A 20,142-nucleotide genomic window follows, 5' to 3' on the forward strand; every position below is an offset into this window, starting at 1 on the left:
TCTGCCTAATGATACATTTCTCAGAATGTATCCCCATCCTTAACTGATGTATGACTGTATTTTACTAACCTGACCAGCTGGGACCTTCACCAATAAAAATTCTATGTGGAAAATAATATTTATTGTTTCTTGCAGATAGTAGAGATTCCTTAACTTTAGTTTTAAATAATCTTGATGTTCAAACTTTGTACTTCTAACATGGTATGACTTAGAGTGCCTTGTATGTTTTAGTTGAATTATGGTTTTGCATTTTAAAATATATCAATTATGCTGTATAACAACTTAGTTTTAAATTATTCTATAATTTTTAATGGCTTACTATGTGTCAGTCCCCAGGCCTATCAGCATACTAGATGATGAAATTCATAATAGCTCTTGAGGAATAGAGGAAGATTTACACCCAGAGTTTCTTAGAAAGATCTGGGCATGTTCCAACTGTCACTTCCCAGGTGGACCCAGCCCTGACGGGATCCTCACATCCCCTTCCCTTCCTATAAGACACGAAGCTGAGCACCTGTCCACTGACAGTTGCAGGTTTGTAGAAAGCCTCTTAGACGAGGCCAACTGCTCACAATCCTGCCAACCCTCTTTGGCCTCCATGATGCTGCAAAGGCAGTGCGGTACTCATATCAGCAGCATACATACTAAAACTGGAGCAACATAGAGGTCAGCAAGGGCCCCGTGCACAGATGACACACAAATTCATGAAGTGTTCCGCTTATGTGTATGTATTTTCTGAAACAGGGTCTTGCCCTTTGGCCCAGGCTGGAGTGCAGTGGTGCTATCATGGCTCACTGCAGCCTCAACCCCCCAAGCTCAAGTGATCCTCCTACCTCAGCCTCCCAAGCAGCTGGAACTACAGGTGCACAGCACCACATCTGGCAAATTTTTGCATTTTTTGTAGAGATGAAGTTTCGTCACGTTACCCAAGCTGGTCTCAAATTCCTGGGTTCAAGTGATCCTCCTGCCTCAGTCTCCCAAAGTGCTGGTATTACAGGCAGGAGTCACTGTGCCCAGCTGTGTTCCATATTTCTACACACACATGCACACATGGAGGCGTATACGTTGGGGAAAGTAAAGCTGGGGAAATGTGAATAAAATCAATGGGTTGTATTGATGTCAATAGCCTGATTGTGGTATGTGTGAAATGTTACCACTGAGAGAAATTGGGCAAAGTATACAACTGTATGTGAATCTATGATTGCATCATATAGGATTTGATTGCACATAACTATATCATCATATAATCGTAAATACATAGATTGCCTATATAATAGTATGATTACATCAATATCATGTTTAATACTTAAAAAGGCAATATAGCTAGGCAGGTATAATGTATGAAGATAATACGGGAAGCCTACCTCACTGATACATAGGATTTCCTTGGTATCTGCACCTGAGACAACAATCTTTCGGTCTAAAGCTTTAAAAAAGTACTTATTGTTACCCCATCACTATACTAATGTGCAAAACATGAAATAAGATAGAAAATGTCCATGAGGGCCAGTGATCAAAGGAGATAACAGACAAAACAAAAACAAAAAACAACACTACACACTCTTCTCTAAAATTGTACATGACAGCTCAGGGTTCCAGTGAGTATTTCCTTCCCTTCTGGAAGACTCCTCATGAAGGTGGTGGAACAAATAATTATCCACAAAGAATTATCAGGCATTCATCCCTAATGAAAACTACTAAGCCAAAACCAACAAAAAATATTTTAATGATATTTTTGTACCACAAAATAAACTCAGGCAGGTTTACTTACTCAGAAAGTAAGAGAACCCACATAACCACAGCTTACATCATTTTAAATCTCGACAGCCCTGGGTGCTGAGAATGCACCCGGGTCCCAGCAGCCCAGGCTTCTCTGTTCCTCCTCTCACAGGACAGCCCGGGTAAAGACATCTCTTGGGCTCTTGCCCCTGACTTGTCATTCACAAGCATTCCAACTGTGATGTTTGAAACTGTCTCCCTCCGCAGATCCAAGACAGTCCCTCAAGTCCAAACGCTCGCTGCAGTTGCCCCTCAACCCCCTTTAAACTGGACTTCTGATTTCTTCTTTCTTCTGCCCCTTAATGAGAAAAAGCTTCCTGAGGTCCTTCTGCCGCTTCAGCTTCTTCTCCTCCTCCTCCTGCCTGGCTCTGAAGTGCTCTTTATTGTGCAGGTGCCACTGCTCCTTGGCCTTCTTCATCTTCTGACTGTGCACCGTACTCAGAGCATCCAGCAGCGTGAGGATCTGACAAGGACAAAAGCCAGTGAGCATCAAAATGCTCTCTCAGCCACCGCACACTCGTGTCCTAAGCACTAAGGCTAGAGGCAACCGCGATCCAAATGAATATTAACTGCACAAAAATGCATCTTGCGCTAGGAATTCATTGTTGGCATGGAGACACAGGCGTGATCGCATTTTACCTTTAACACCGCTGTTTATCATTCTGTGGACACTGTGTTCAGTTAACCAAAACAGAGGGGTTCTGCAGCCCTGTGCCTGTTATCCCCCATTGAAAAGCACGGGGCAGAGCAGGACCAGGCAAAGGAAGGGAAATGGACTCAGGTTCTTCCTCTGACTTTAGTTTCAGTGCCCTGAATAACTGAGACTGCAGTAGAAACATGAAGTGCGCTGCTGAGAGTGTTCTTTTCCTATCTAAATGCAGCGTGCGGTTCGGCATGGGCGATAGTACCTTTCTTTCATGAGACTCACATATAACGGCCGGTCTCTGCCTGTCCTTCAGCACCTTGCCTGCCTTTGCTTGGGTCTTGGGCTTGTTCTTAAATGGCAGGGCCTTCTGCAAGGCTTTTGGAATATGCAATGAATTAAATTTTTTTTTCACTCAGGATTGGCTGAACGAAAAATTAAAAAAAAAATAATTGACATATCCAAATTATGATCAATGTGCATTGAAAACTTCCGCATAAAATCTTCTCATTCGGTTGACTTTTCTACAAAATCAGTAAATAAGGTCCACTGGACCCAAGAAATCAGCACTCAATCACCCGCCAAATAGGGACTGCCTCAGTGGACACTCACAATTCTCAGTAAACAGAGGAACAGAGAGCTTATACTTACAACTCTCCACCAAAACCCGCATGCCCATTTCTATGCTATGGAACTATGGGGTCTCAACAGAGCAGATGAATAGACTCAAGGTTTCTTTTAATGGAAATTTCAGGCCTTGCCTTTGGGCCACTGAGGTGGTTATTTCCCAGGCTAACAAAAATAATCTAGCTTTTTGTCTTGACTATCAACCACTCCGGATTTTTTTTTTTTTTTTTTTTTTTTTGAGATGGAGTCTTGCCCTGTCACACAGGCTGGAGTGCAGTGGTGCTATCTCAACTCACTGCAACCTTCACCTCCTGAGTTCAAGTGACTCTCCTGTCTCAGCCTCCTGAGTAGCTGGGATTACAGGCACACCCCACCACATCCAGCTAATTTTTGCATTTTCAGTAGAGATGGGGTTTCACCATGTTGGTCATGCTGGTCTCGAACTCCTGATCTCAGCTGATCCACCCACCTTGGCCTCCCAAAGTGCTGAGATTACAGGCATGAGCCACCATGCCCAGGCACACTCTGGATTTAAGGACAGTTCTTCCTTCAATCAGCAGCCAAAGTGTTCTGATTCCTGATTCTAATTGAGAAGTATAACTTTATTCTATTTCTGATGGAAGGCTGGTTGAAAGAAGGGAGACTCAAACAACAGATGAAGGCAAAATACTCTGTATTGAATTTTGAAGTTAATTTTAAATTCTGTTTAATCAAGATGTTCCCAATTCTAAGCTGCCTTATTAATACCTTTAATAAATTGAAACCTTTGCCCTAGGCTTTTATTAAAGTCAACTACACAGAAAACATTTCTCCTACGTCCTGAAATTTATTCTTAAAGACGTCATCCCCAATAATAATCCATGTTCTCTGTGTAGGAACCCAAATTGTTTTCAAATTCAAGAATTCAGAGAAATCCTACTTCTTGTAAAAGGGTAGAAGGAACAATGGGCACCACATCCTGAAGTGTATTTTAAGAAAAATTCATGTAAGATGGTTCAACATCTCATTAACTATTTTATATGAAAAGAAATGCCTGGGAGACTTCTGTTTCTAGACAGTGGCAGACTGATGCCTTGAACAACCCTCTTATCACAAAACTGAATACTCCACATTAAAACAAAGATTTTCAAATGCATTGTGAAGCAGAGAAGAGAATAACGAACGTTCTAAGAATCCAAAATCTAAGTGAAAATGGAAGTCCAGACAGGCACTGAAATCCTTAAACAAACAAACAAGCCAAAAAATGAACAAGCCAGTTGTCAGCAAGCATGTGCAACAGCAGAAACTCTTGAAGCTGCTGGTGGTGGTGGAGGCCAAGCCACTGTGCTCCCAGAACATGACACAGAAACCTCAACACTGAAGTGCAGCACAGGTGCCCCGGAGCCCCCACCTCACCCAGGGATCCTCCAGCAGAAGTGTGTGTGCCCCTGCACACCTGCAAGTCCCATATCCAGACCTTAGTGTTCAGAGCCATGGAACGATAGACAAAATGGGAAAATATTTTACCCATCAATGAATAAATGGTGACTGAGTCATATGATGGAACTCAACAATGATAATAAATGAATATCTGCCATAGACAAGAACATGGATATATCCTGTAATACTGAATCAAAGAAGCCAGGCTAAATAGAATGTGCTGTATTTTATAAAAGTCACAAGCAGGTAGAACAAATCTCCATCAGGAACCAGAAAAGTGGCTATTTGAGGGTAGAATGGCAGTGCCTGGGAGAGGCCACAGGGCCTGCTTGGTCCAGGGCATGGCAGCTTGGTGTGCCACACAGTTCATCTAGCTGCACACTTACAGTTCGGGCACTCTTCTGTATGTACATTAACATTTCAATAAAAAGTTTATTAAAACATTCAGATTTTCATAAAAACCCACGTTGCTTCAGGGAAATTAGCACATCAATATTTTAAAAATACATGTATAAGGTGGCAGGAAAATAGTTCAAAAGAGTACCCAGTGAAAAGTTTAAGAGTGAGTGACGTCAGCAAGGGGCTGACCAATAGCTGTTTGTGCTCATCCCCCAACGAAGACAGCCAAAGCAGCAAACAACGAGATTTTGATGAAAGTCACTAAAGGAGAGCCCCAGAGTACACCAAGGAGTAGCAGAAGTGCGGTAGAGCACAGAAAACCAGTACGGTCACATAAAGGAGGGAAGGAAACATCTGGCCTCCACCACCCATCCCCCAGAGGGATCAGCCTGAAGTACAGAGGATGTCTCCCTGCAGGGATAAGAAAGCAAGAGGGGCCCAGCAGCCCCAGCTGCCCTGCACTCCCATCAGGGAAGGAACTAATATTGTGCCCCAATCCCATGGCCAGCTGCTGCTGCAACGTGCCCTCCTGGACCTGGAACCACTTTGGGAGCGTGTCCCACCCAGGGTGAGCAGCCACTGCACCCTTCCATCCTCAGGCTTTGTTGCCCTATATCACCCCTCCTAGTGGCCTACCACCCCTGAACTGCTGTTACACTGTCTTAGGCCATTTAGTGTGGCTGTGACAGAATACCTGACACCGGGTAACTGATTTTATAAAAAAGATTTCTTTGACTCACGCTGCTTGTGGCTGAAAAGTCCAAGATCGGGCAGCACATCTGATGAGGATCTGGTGCTGCTTCATCTCCTGGGGAAAGAGGAAGGGGAAACAGGTGTATGCAAAGAGCTCACACGGCAAGAGAAGAAACGTGAGCATCTAGGAAGCTGAACTCACTCTGATAACAATCCACTCCTGGTAACCAGTTTAGTCCCACGAAAAGACGTTATTCTATTCATAAAGGATCTGCCCTTGTGACCCAAATACCTCCCACTAGGCTCCCCCTCCCACACCACCACATTTGGAATGAAATTTCAATATGAGTGCTGGTGGGAACAAATGACGTCCACATCACAGCATACACCCCGCCCTGTGGGGCCACACTGCTGTTCCCGGCCCCTCCCAGCTGCCATTGTGCCCTGCCCCTCAGGGCCTGAGCTGACTTGGTGTCCTCCTTTCCAGGGAATCAGTGCCGTGGCCCCCCAAGAGCAGTCACACCCCCACAGCACAAGAGTTGAAGCACTGCCCTGCTTCACAGGGAATCAGTGTCTTGGCTGAGCTGAACAGCCACACCTGCCACGGATGATCCAACATGGCACCCCCACATCCCAGGAAAATAGCATTGGCTGAACTGGGGTACCTTGCCCTTCAGGACAAACAACTGTAGAACCCTGGGAACTGGACTAGCCCTGGAGAATCTGAGTTGCCCAGGCACCTTCCTCCCGAGGGAGAGAAGTAGTTGCTTTGTTGCTCCCTGTCCCCGAGGGCTCAAGCCATGACAGTGCTCCACCATTCTGGGGTCCTTGCTAATGCTGTGCCTGACCTCACAGAGGCTGGGATGCTGCTGTGTCCCACCACTCCAGGGTCCAGAGTCACTACCCTGTTACTCCCATGTCCAGAGTCACTCCCATCCCCTGGGGGTTGACTTCTTAAATTCTTCCTAAAAATAGAGTGAGAAATAATTCCAAACACATTTTACCAGGCCAGTGTCACCTTAATACCTAAACCAAACCAAAACACACACCACACACCCACACACACACACACACACACTAAAACACTACAAGTCTATTATTCCAATAAATTAAACACTGGTGCAAAAATTCTAAAAAGAAATCAGCAAATAGAATTCAACAACACATCAAAAATATTATACATCATGATTAAGTGGGATTTATCCTTGGCATGAAAGGTTGGTTTCACATATGCAAATCAATCAATGTGATAGATCGCATAAACATAATGAAAGATAAAACCCACATGGTCACCTCAATTGATACAGAAAAAGCATTTAACAAAGTTTGGCAACCTTTCTTGATTAAAAACTTTTAAGAGTTTATGTATAGAAAGAAGGTTCCTCAGCATAATAAGGACCATTCATGAAAAACCCACAGCCTGCATCATAGTCAGTGTGGAACAACTGAAAGCTTTTCCACTAAGATTGAGTGCAAGATAGGGATGCACAGCCTCACCACTTCTCTTCAGCATAGTACTAGCAAGAGCAATCAGATGAGAAAAAAAAAGGCAACTAAATTAAAGAAGTAAAATTATCTCTATTTTCAGATGACAAGATCCTTAATGTAAAAAACTCCAAAGATTCCACGAACACTGTGAGAACTACTAAGTCAATTCAGTCAAGCTACAAGGTATAAACTCAACATGTAAAAATCAGTCAGATTTCTGTATAAAGAACCTAACTGACAAAGAAATCAAGAAAACAATCTCATTTACAATAGCATCAAAGAAACACAAAAACTTAGGGAGAAATTTAACCAAGAAGGTGAAAGATGTGTACACTTGAAAACCATAAAACATGGATGAAAAAAATTTAGACATAAACAAATGGAAAGTTATCCCATGTTTATGGATCAGGAAAATTAATATTGTTAAAATGTTCACACTACTCAAAACAAATACACATTTTAACACATTCCTCATCAAAGTTCTGATGGCATTCTTCACAGAACAGAAACAAACAATCCTGACTGGACGTGGTGGCTCACAACTGTAATCCCACCACTTTGGGAGGCCGAGGCAGTCAGATCACAAAGTTGGCAGTTGAAGACCAGACTGGCCCACATAGTGAAACCCTGTCTTTGCTAAAAATACAAAAATTAGCCAGGCATGGTGGCACGTGCCTGTAGTCCCAGCTACTTGGGAGGCTGAAGCAGGAGAATTGCTTGAACCAGGGACGCAGATGTTGCAGTGAGCCGAGATCATGCCACTGCACACCAGCTTGGGCAGCAGAGTAAGACTTCATCTCAAAAAAAAAAAAGAAAAAGAAAAAGAAAAAGAAAACTATCCTGAAGGCATATGGAAGCACAAAAATCACAAACAGCCAAGAGATTACTGTGAAAGAAAAACTGGAGCCATCACACCTCCTGATTTAGAATTGTATTACAAAGATATAGTAATCAAAACAGTATGGTACTGGCATAAAAACAAAAAAACAGACCAATGGGACAGAACAGAGACCTTTAAAATACACTCAAACGTATACTGTCAACTAATTTTTGACAAGGCAAACAAGACAACACAATGGAAAAAAAGATAGTGTCTTCAATAATAGTGCTGGGAAAACTGGATTTTCACATGCAAAAGAATAAAATTGGACTTTGATCATGCACCATACACAAAAATCAACTCAAAACAGATAAAGGACCCAAATAAGACCTGAAACCGTAAAACTCCTAGAAGAGAACATAGGAGGAAAGCCTCTTGACATTGGCCTTAGCAATAACTTTTTTGGATTTCGCACAACAAGCCAGGCTACAAATGCAAACATAAACAAGGAGAACTGCATCAAACTAAAAAGCTTCCACACAACAAAGGAAACACCAACAAAATGAAAAGGGAACCTACAGACCAGAAGAAGTATTTGCAAACCACATAGCTGATGCTTAATACCCGAAAATCGGTAAAGAACTCTTCCAACTTAACAGCAGACAAACAACCTAGTTGAAAAGATGGGCCAAATAAGAAATGACCAAGAGGAACTGGGGAGATGTACAATAAAAAATATAAACAGCAGACCTGTAAAAGGAACAAGCGAGAGATCTAATGTACATCATGAGGGCTATAGTTAACAAAAACGCATTGTCTTTGGGATTTGTGTTAAATCAGCAGATTTTAGCTGTTCCTGTCACACACCAAAATGTTACTATGTGAGATGGTAGATATGTCAATTTGCTTCACTATAGTAACCAGTTTACTATCTATATGTATCCTTGAAGATCATGTGGTCAACCTCAAATATATAAAATACAATTTATTTTAAAGAAGAAAACTTTGTCTTCAATCCAGAAAGAACCACTATTACTATATTTTGGGTGTTTTGTTCAAAAATATTCCATGAATATACAGCTGTTTAATCAAATTGAACATTAGACTTTATACTTGAACATTCAAAGCATTTAAGGAATTATAGAAAAGTGTCTGTGTGACTCCCTGTCGGCAGAGCACAGGCTGCATCTGCACCAACACAGACGCAAGCGCTACCTTATACAGAGAGTCCTCGTTTGCCTTTAGTCTGATGCCGTGGACGAGCCTGAGTTGACCTGTGGTCTGCATTCCTGACCAGGTGTCTCACTCACCCACTGGTTTCAACAGAGACGTTACGGGGTTGAGGCTGGGATGGAAAGAGGATACCAAGTTCGCATGAAGACAATCTCTGAAAAGAGAGGTAATTTACTTCAGCGTTTTCAAAAGAAGATTCACATCCATATTGCAAAGAAACAAAGAACAAAACCTGCACTCCAGACCTCTCTACCTGGCAGCAAAGTATTTGAAGAGAAAGCTCCCTAAGAAAACGATTCTCATAGATCACAGAACTGTTACTGTGTGTGACCGGGGGCTGCAGACACAAGGCGAATGGGATCACCACATACGACTGGGAAATCTAAGACTGGAGCTGCTCAGCTCTCTAGAGGCCTGACTCCAGCCTCTGGTCACACTGGTTACAGTCAAGCAAAATGGTACCACGACACTCGCCGCTCATCAGCAGTATATCCTTAAAGCTGGCCCGGAAAGCTCCTTCTGGAGCCCGGAGCGCTTTCTTGATCTGCCCCCTTATCCCACTGACAGTTTGAATCACAGCACCTTCAAATTTGGCCATTTCCAAGGCAGAATTAAACATTCCCTACAGGTATTGCAAGATAAACACACACACACACACTTTATACTTTATGCTTAACTGCTCGTATACTTTATACTTTACTTCTTACCTCAAACATACATTACTGGTTAACGAACAAAAACAACTCACTGACGGGTGATAAAATAATCAAACTGTATTTGCCCCTGAAAGTGGAATTACTACCTCAAAAAAAAGACAACTCTTTCATTTTTCCCAAAATAAGCATGTGGGTTCATGGGCATGCTCATCCCTGCTGTCTGTGTGGGCGAGAAGGTCGAAGAGGGATTTACTGGACTGCACTGGCCTAGGCAGCCTTTGCTGGCATCTCTTACACTGGACCGTAGCCCAGATCTTTTACTCAGGTGCATGCACTTGCAACATGGAAACAGTAAGATAAACGCCGGTGGCATTACTACCTTAAGTTGCAAGAACATTTTATGATCTTCCTAACTCTGTGTTTTTAATGGGAACACCCCCACTGCAGAAATTGTCAGTACATGCTGCTCAAATCACCCTCCCCAAATACTGGAAACCAGTACATCCATTTCTCTGTACCCTTGCCAAGTTGTCTGCAAATGCTTTGTCTATTTTTCTACTGAATGGTTAGACAAACTCATACTTATTTGCCCCCTTTTAACAGAAATCCAAAAAATAGCAAACAAAATCCAGTGGATAAAATGACATACTTTCAATATGAGTTCTGTGGTAGTCTCACATGGAAGTCATGAGTAACAGCCTCAATTCCTAAATAGCTCTGTTTTACTACTGCTTTTTTGAGCGCATTTAAGTAACAGAATATAAAGGAACAGACAAAACATGAAGTTGATAAAAGATTTCAAATACTTTTCTGAAAACATGAAGCCCATATTTTAGTAGTATTTCTTTCATTTTCTCAAACAATATGGACATTTATAAGTATGAGACTATATATCTATTTATATATACACACACACCTTAATAAATGATGCGTTCTTGAAAATATGGAAAACCAGATAGCTTTAATGTCTTCACAATTTTTGTGTATTTGTCTAGATCAAGGACAACTCCGTGGCAGCTATCTTGAAATCAGGCTAACAAGAATCCACAAATTTGGAAATAGGAATAATATCAGCAAGAGAAAAACTTCAACTCTATGTGACACGATAAATTACCAGAGCTAATTTTAGTTACAATTAGCTAAGAAAAACAGGAGAGACCATCTGAACTTGCAATCCAGTGGTTTGAGAAAAGCAATCCAAAACTTTAAAATTGGTAAGCCAAACTAACAAGGGTGACTTGAGGCTGGGCGCGGTGGCTCGCGGCTGTAATCACAGCACTTTTTGGGAGGTCGAGGTGGGCAGATCACCTGAGGTCAGGAGTTTGAGACCAGCCTGTCCAAAACATGGTGAAACCCTGTCTCTACCGAAAATACAAAAATTAGCTGGGCATGGTGGTGCGCACCTGTAATCCCAGCTACTCGGGAGGCTGAGGCAGAAGAATCTCTTGAACCCAAGAAGGAGGCTGTGGTCAGCCGAGATCGCGCCAGTGCACTCCAGCCTGGATGATAGAATAAGACTCTGTCTGAAAAAAAAAAAAAGGTGACTTGAGTGCCTTCCTGAGAGTAATTTCAGAGGAATATAATTTCACTGTAATGATCTATTTAGAATGAAATAGAAAAGAAAAATGCAGTTGCAATGTTTAGGAAATTACATTTAGACCTCCAGGGCAGAATACATCTGCTTATTATTCTGCTTTCTTCTCTGTTAAATGGGGTCAATAAACCTTCCCCTGCCTGACTGGTCAAATGAAAATGGAGTGAACAGACTGCTACTCCAGCAGGGCTGCAGGGAGCCTCGTGTCTAGCTGGTCTGTGATGGCTCCTCACAGCCTTATATAGTGCTCAGCACATGGTGAGCACTGCTTAAGTACTGGCTTAGATAAATACATCCAAAAATGCACACAAATAGAAAATTAGACAATGTCTTCAGTACCATTATAATTCTTCCACCTCCCCTCCTCTACTCCCACACCGTACTGAAGAGGATATAGGAAGATTAAAAGCAAAGGGCAATTTACTTTATAAAAATGAGTAATTTTCAACTTAAAATCTCATGTACATAATAACCCACTTTCGGAATGTATTTCTCAAACCAATCTGTAAAAGAAATCATCCAAGGGCCAGGCGCGGTGGCTCACGCCTGTAATCCCAGCACTTTGGGAGGCCAAGGCGGGTGGATCACGAGGTCAAGAGATCGAGACCATCCTGGTCAACATGGTGAAACCCCATCTCTACTAAAAATACAAAAAATTAGCCGGGCATGGTGGCGTGTGCCTGTAGTCCCAGCTACTCAGGAGGCTGAGGCAGGAGAATTGCCTGAACCCAGGAGGCGGAGGTTGCAGTGAGCTGAGATCGCGCCTTTGCACTCCAGCCTGGGTAACAAGAGTGAAACTCTTTCTCAAAAAAAAAAAAAAAAGAAAGAAAAAAGAACTCATCCAAGATAGTTACCATTATGCCACTGACAGACTGTTTTGCCAAGAAACCAGTTCTCTGTAGAGCGATAGGTACTTAAAGGAAAAGGAAAAAAAGAAATATAGCAAGCCACACACTTTAGATTCTAGTTTTGCATATTGGATCTGGACATTTACATTTGGATATAGATTTACCTATATACTCCAAACCACCTCCCTTCTCCCAGAAAAGAGGAAAATCTTAAAAGTAAAATTTTGTGAAAGGAAAAGCACAAAGCTGTAATGATGCAGCCTGTAGGGTTTAATCTCGGCAACAAGCAAGTTATTGTAATCGTATTTTACCCCAAAAGGTTTCTCTGCAATGTATGTGCTGTGGCGTGTACTTTAGAAACCTTTGTCTTCCATTGCGGTCTTTGACATAATAGAGCAAGGTGATCTGAAACCTCCACCCTACAGAAAACATGACTGGATCTCAGGACTGGAGGATTTTCTTACACCAGCGATGTTTCTTCAGAGGCACATGAAGGGATGAGAGGGTAAGATGACTGACAAAGGAAAATCCACAGAGTGTTAGGCAACCAAGTACGCAGCAAAGGGACCCACCTGCACGTATCCAACATTGCCCTCACTGTTGCACAAGCCACCGGGATAATGGGGTAATGCAGGTCAAAGTTCTGCACAAATTCACAGGGAACATTTTCAGTCTCAACGCGGACATACATCCCAGGTTGAAAACCCTCATACTGAACTCTGGCTTCATCATCTTGATCTTCAAATTCTATCCAATTCAGTTATACATGACTGGAAGAAAAAAAACCCATATGCCATTATCTGTAATAAACAGAACATTAACATGAACAAATGAGCAATTGCTAAGTAAAGGAACTGTGGACAGAATTATGTAGGCTTTATCCTATTAAAAACAGCACACATTTGGCCGGGCACCATGGCTCACGCCTCTAATTCCAGCACTTTGGAAGGCCAGGGTGGGTGGATCACTTGAGGTCAGGAGTTTGAGAGCAGCCTGGCAACATGGTGAAACCCCGTCTCTTCTAAAAATACAAAAATTAGCTGAGCATGGTGCGCATGCCTGTAGTCCCAGCTACTCGGAAGGCAGAGGTGAGAGAGTCTCTTGAACCCAGGAGACAGAGGTGCAGTGAGCTGAGATTGTGCCATTGCACTCCAGCCTGGCAACAGAGCAAGACTCTATCTCAAAAAACACAACACAACAAAACAAAATCTACTACATAGTTGACCTCTACAGGCTGCTCAGAATATGCCCCAACTGTTTTCTTCTCTGCTGCTCCAAGGGACAGCAAATGTAGACAACTCCGTGGATATCATCATGAAACAAGAAAAGGCATGGCCTGGGCTAAATATCAAAGAAAAGTACTAAAGCCAGTGAGATAAGGCTGGCTTTTTTACCGGCTGCCCCAAGGCCAAGACATGCACCTTCATCCTCCGTGGCGGTGCGCAGCAGTTTATGGAGGAGACAGAGCGGTCCCTGCATGATGCCATCATGATCGTCAGGAGGGCCATCAAGACTGATTCAGTGCTGGCTGGTGGTGGGGCCACTGAGATGGAGCTCTCCAAGTACCTGCGCGATTACTCAAGGACTATTTCTGGAAAACAGCAGCTGTTGATTGGGGTATACGCCAAGGTTTTGAAGATTACCCCACGCTAGCTGTGTGACAATGGTGGCTTTGATGCCACAAACATTCTCAACAAGCTGCGGGCTCGGCATGCCCAGGGGGCACATGGTATGGGGTAGACATCAAGGAGGACAGTGCTGACAACTTTGAGGCTGTCGTGTGGGAGCCAGCTATGGTGCGGATCAATGCCCTGACAGCAGCCTCTGAGGCTGCGTGCGTCATCGTGTCTGTAGATGAACCCCGCTGGACAGTGGATGCTCCCCCAGCAGCTGGCCTGGGGCCGGGGCCGGGGCCTTGGTCGCCCCCACTGAGAGGCACCTCACTCATCACATGACTGGCTGGCTGCTGGGTGCACTTACTCTCCTTGGCTGGGTTATGTGATTTTGCAATTCAGGGGTAGTAATTGGCCCCTCTCTTCTCACTGGAGTCTGTTTACATAAAATGTAAAACTTAGGGAAAAAAAAAAAAAGGCTCCCCCGCCCTGCTGGCCCTGCAGGCCGGCCTGACCCTGGCGCTTGGCGCGGGCTGGGCGAGGCCACAGAGGACTGGCTGGGGGCGCGGGAGGACGCGCGGGCGGCTCGGGGGCTGCTGGGCCGGCTGCCAGTGCTGTCCGTGGCGGCGGCCGCCGACTTGCCCGCCGTGCCGGGGGAACCCGCGGGCCGCCGCGTCCCGGGCGAGCTGGCCAAGGACGGGCTGGTCGGGCCGGCGCAACTCAAGAGCCGCGAGTCGTACATGCTGTGCTAGGACCCGCACACCCGCGGCGCGCTCTGGGTGGTGGAGCCGCTGCGACCAGAGAGGCTCTGCGGAGACGGCGACCGCCGCGCGTGTGACTTCCGCGAGGACGACTCGGTGCGCGCGTACCGCCGCGCCACCAACGCCGACTACCGCGGCCACCTCGCCGCCGCCGCCAACCACCGCTGGAGCCAGGAGGCCACGGACGACGACGGTTCTACCTGAGCAACGTCGCGCCCCAGGTCCCCCACTTCCACCAGAATGTCTACAACAACTTGGAGAGACACAGCCGCAACTTGACCCGCAGCTACCAGAACGTCTGTGTGTGCACAGGGCCACTCGTCCTGCCAGGACAGAGGCTGATGGGAAATCCTATGTGAAGTACCAGGGCATTGGCAAGAACCACGTGGCAGTGCCCACACACTTCTTCAAGGTGCTGATCTTGGGAGGCAGCAGGCGGGCAAATCGAGCTCCTCCCCTACGTGATGCCCAACGCGCCTGTGGACGAGGCCACCCCTCTGGATCGCTTCCTGGTGCCCATCGAGAGCACTGACTGGGCCTCGGGGCTGCTGTTTGTGCCATGCATCCTGGCGCGGGCAGGCAGCCTCAAGGCCATCAGGGCAGGCAGCAAGTGAGGGCGGAGCCCAGCGAGACTGTGGGTGTGTGCGGGCTGGAGAACATGAAAGGTTTTGATTCTTGGAGAGGAAAAAAAAAGAAAACAACGGATTTTTTTATCCCAGAAAAAGCGGATCGTTTAGGTCTGTGTTAGAAAATTTGGCTATTGACCAAACCAAGAATAATTATGTCTTACTTTGACTGGTTCTTTAGTGTCCTAAACTCTAGCTTAGGACATAAAATGTTAGTACTAGGAGAAGTTGTAGAACCTACCTCCCGATTGTACAGATGAGCAAACTGAGCGCAGCCTAACTGGGATTGGGCAAGTGAGCCCTGTAGGGTACAGTATTTGAGGGGGCACTTGCTGGTAGGACCATGTATGTGCAGGGCCAGCCTGGAGAGTGAGAACTTACTTTGTGTCTTGGTGGGAGAAGTTTAGGACAATAAAGAACCAGTCAAAGTAAGACATAATCATTCTTGGTTTGGTCAGTAGCCAAGTTCATTCTCTGAGTACTGGAGTTCTGTTCTCTGAGTATTTGAGACCCCTCAACTTGGTGTGAGCTCTGAAGCTGATGCCCACAAAGACAAAATGGTTGGCCAGCTCAGGTGGCTGGTTGGGACATAGGTAGGATTAATACAAGTTCTCTAATTGGAGTCTAGAATCTTCCCCCTACACTAGGCTTCCTCCACCTTTGCCATTGCTCCATAGAAATGTTCTGAAGGCAGAGTGGTCAGCCCCTTGCCTGGATAAGACCGTGAACCCATTTTGGTCATGGCACCATGACCACAAGAGCACAGTAAGACTTTATCTGCAGCAAGGTTATCACGCTGTTCGAGTAGCGGGAAATGTTTGCAAGTTGAATGCACAGGTCAACAAGGGAGATGTTTTTCTTCATATTGAAGGTCAAGAATCAGTTTAAAAGTATTAAGTAAAATATTATAAAAAGAGACATTGCAAGCAAACAGTGACTTCACTAATTTACAAACCACTCCTCTCATTGAGTGAAACACAAAGAAACCCTCCAAGGAATAAAATAGTTGAAGCTTTTAAGACAGCATTTGTAAGAGATTTAAAAGAAATAGTTTTGCATTTCAAGAATGTGCCAAAACTTGGGGTTTTTCAATAAAACAAGTAGATCCAGCAGTCCTCACTGGTAAGTTGTGTTTTTATTTGATTTGGTTGAAACCCTTTTTAAATACCTCTTCTTTCAACAATGCACTTATAAGTGTGTTGTTTGATTTCTAATAATTTGAATATTTTTCTATCTTTCTAATCTTTATTTTAATTCTATTGTAGTCTGAGTGCAGACATGGTATGATTCTATTCTTTTTATTTTAAAAATGTATCTTATGGTCTAGATTTCTGACTATCTTGGAGAATGTTCTATGTGAGGTTTAGAAAAATTTGTCTTCCATTGTTAGATGAAATAGCCTTTAGATGTCAATTATATCCCATTGATGAGAGATTTCATCTTCAGGATTCAACTGTTTCCTTACTGATTTTCTGACTGTTGGATCTGTCCTTTTGTGATAGACTGGTTTTGAAGTCTCCAACTATAACAGTGAATTCATCTATTTCTCCTTGCAGTACTATCAGTTTTGTTTCATGAGTTTTAACATAATGTGCCATATACATTAAGGATCACTATGTGTTCCTGGGAAATTGACCCCTTTATCATTATGTACTGCCCTTCTTTATCCCCAACAAATTTCCTCGCTCTGAGGTCTGATCTGTCTGAAAATACTATGGCTAATCACACTTTCTTAGGATTACCGTTAACTTGGTATGTTTTTCATCCATCCCTTTGCTTTTTTTAATCTATATGTGTCTCTATATTGATGATGGAAATGCAAAATGGTAATATAAAATGGGAATGCAAAAATATACCATTCTAGCACACACTGATCACAAGGGAGTTTCTTGTAGACAACCTATAGGTGGGTCTTGTTTTTGATCCACTCTACTAGCAATCTCTTTTAATTGGGGTACCTAAACCGTTGCCATTTAAAGTAATTATTGATATAAGTAGATTAATATCTATCACATTTATTACTGTGTTCTATTTGTTGCCCTTATTCTACATTCCTAATTTTGTCTTCTGTATTTTTGGCCTGTTGCGGTTTAATTCAGTACTTTATATAATTCCATTTTTTCTTATTTTCTTAGCATATCAATTATACATTTATTTTTTAGTGGCTGTCCTAGAGTTTGCAATATATATTTACAACTAATTCGATTTCACTTTCAAATAACACCATATTGTTTCATAGGTAGTGCAAATATCCTATAACAACCAAATAATATAAATTACTCCCTCCAATTTCTTGTATCGTTGCTGTCATTTATTTCACTTACACGCAAGCACTTATAATATATTATATAATGTGTAATTGAATACGTTGCTGCTAATATGGCTTTGAACAAACTTTTATCTGTTATATCAATTAAGAGTCAAAAAATAAATCTTTTAAAAACGTTTTTTGTTTATTTTTCCATACTCTTTCTTTCTTGGTGCACATCCAAATTTAAGACCTGTATCATTTTCCTTCTCTCTGAAGAACTTCTTTTAACATTTCTTGTCAGGCAGAAAATTCTCTCAATATTTGTTTGTCTGAGAAAGTTTTTTATTTCTCCTTCACTTTTGAAGGATAATGTTGCAGGGTACAGAGTTTATGCATGTGAATCTAGAGAACTTGCTGACAAGAGATCTGCCTTGCAAGAAATGTTCAGATAAGTTCTTCAGAGAGAAGGAAAATGATATAGGTCATAAATTTGGGTGTGCACTGAGAGAGAAACAACATGGAAGAATAAATAAAGGAATTTTTTAAAAGGTTTATGTTTTGACTCTTAATTGACGTAACAAATAACAGTTTGTTCAAAATCATAATAGCAACGATATATTCTAGGCTGGCGTTTTTCTGCTTTTTCTCTCCACACTTAAAATACGACACTCCTGAATCGTCTTGCTGGCATGGTTTCTGGGGAGGATCACACACAGTTTTTATCTTTGCTCCTCTATAGGTAAGTTCCCTTTTCACTCCCCATCCCAAGCTTCTTTCAAGATATTTTTTCCTTATCTTCAATTTTCTACTGTTGAACTATTAAATGCCCAGGTGTCATTTGTTTGTTTGTTTCATTGTTTGCATTTTGTTCTCTGAGCTTCCCTTGTTGTTATCTGTGGTTTGGTATCTGATATTAGCTGGGAAAAGTTTTCAGTCATTATCACTTCAAATATTTCTTCTCTTTCCTTCTTGCTTCTCCTTCTAGTAATCTCATTATGCAAATGTTATCTTTTTGCAGTTGCCTCACCATTCTTTTATATTCTCTTTTTTTTCCCCATTATTTTCTCTCTTTGTTTTCAGCGATGGAACTTCTATCGCCATCTCCTCGGCCTCAAAGATTCTTTCTTCAGCTGTGTCTAGAATTCTGATGAGCCACACAAAAGGATTCTTCATTTCTGGTACAGTATTTTTGATCTCCAACACTTTTTATTTTTTTCTTAGAATGTTCGTCTTTCTGTTTGAATTACCCATTTCTGTACATTCTCTACTTTTTTATGAGTGCATTTAACACATTAGTCATAGCTCTTTTAAATTCACAGTCTAAGATTTATGACGTTCCTGTTATATCTGGATCTGATACTAATTCTTGCTCTGTCTTTTCAAATTATGTGGATTTTTTGTCCTTTTAGTAGGCCTTATAATTTTTTATTGAAAGGTAGACATGATGCACTGGGTAAAAGTAATTTGGTAAAGAAGTCTTAAGTGATGTAATGGTGCAATGTAGTGGGAGGGGAACTTTCTACAGTCCTGTAATTAAGTCTCTGTCTTTTAGTGAGCCTGGTCTATAAATGTCACAAGTGCCTTTCTGTTGTTTTGGTTTTGAATGTTTTCATCCCCTTAGGTAATGAAGCTAGGGTTGGATATTTTCCTTTCGCCCAGTGAGTTAGACTCATAAAATTTCAGTAGGATGGCTCTGGTAAAATAATTTCTCTTGAGAACAGGACTTCATAAGCAGAAGACAACGTATATTTTACAATGGTTCCTTTACCCTTTCTTGTACCAGAGATATGAGAGTTTTCTCTGACACTTACTTTGAGAACCTGAAATAGCTCCTGGAGGTAAAACTTCCAAAAGTATGGAGGCCTCCCCATTACTGGATCCCTCTTGAGTTTTTACCTCTCAGGCTTGTCCACACTCAGCCTCTAGCAATTCATCAACCAAAGTTCAGGCTTTCCTTCCCTGGTACTTGTTTCTAAGAAGGTTTCAGCTTGAGAGTTTCCACTCCACTCCAGTAAGTCATGAAATATCTGCCTGTGACTCTCTCCAATTTTCAGAGCAGTGGTTCACCTGTGATCTCACTTCTCCAATGGGTCTAGAAAGAGTTGTTGGCTTTTCAGTTTGTACATCTTTTCCACTTGTGAGAATGAAGAGGTCACGTCTAAGCTTCTTACGTGCTGGACCAGGGGAGGGAAGCCGATAATTGTTATTTTTCTCCATGTACCTCTCTTTGTTAAAGAGTCCAGGTCTGGGATCAGTTGTATGTTCTTTGGCAATCCTTTCTTGAGATTTTTCTGGCCTCCCACAAACATTTGTACCCAGGTAAAAGATGCAATGTGAGCTCTGCCATGCTGATAATAAAGCAGAGCAAACAGTATGTGTAAATAGCACACTCTTCCCAGTTCCTAACCCAGATGGGGTCTTGTTATGTTGCCTAAGCTGATCTTGAACTCCTGGCCTCAAAGAGTCCTCCCATCTCAGCCTCTGAGTCAATAGGATTACAGGCTTGAGCCACTACACTTGGCTAATCTCACTAGTAATTTTGTTATAATGAATAGGTATGAGATTGGGCTCCACTTTTTAAAAATTTTATGAAATTGCCAATGACTGACCTCTTCCCTGCCCCCACCCCACCACTCTGGATACCACTAATATTCTCCAATGCTTTTCTCTTTCTGTTTGTACATTTTTCAGG

The 20,142-nt window shown here is 42.8% G+C and overlaps 3 pseudogenes; 2 read left to right on the forward strand and 1 right to left on the reverse strand.

Annotated features, from left to right (window-relative positions):
- Positions 1–1,719: 1,719 nt before the first annotated feature.
- Positions 1,720–13,512, reverse strand: LOC135273924 (ribosome biogenesis protein BMS1 homolog; annotated as a pseudogene).
- Positions 13,513–13,588: 76 nt separating this feature from the next.
- Positions 13,589–14,131, forward strand: LOC135273925 (T-complex protein 1 subunit eta-like; annotated as a pseudogene).
- Positions 14,132–14,150: 19 nt separating this feature from the next.
- On the forward strand, positions 14,151–15,187 carry LOC105730227 (endonuclease G, mitochondrial-like; annotated as a pseudogene).
- The last annotated feature ends 4,955 nt before the right edge of the window (positions 15,188–20,142 follow it).

Source organism: Aotus nancymaae, unplaced genomic scaffold, assembly GCF_030222135.1.
Source record: "Aotus nancymaae isolate 86718 unplaced genomic scaffold, 86718_ANA_hifiasm-v0.15.2.pri h1tg000010l, whole genome shotgun sequence".
Lineage (NCBI taxonomy): Eukaryota > Metazoa > Chordata > Mammalia > Primates > Aotidae > Aotus > Aotus nancymaae.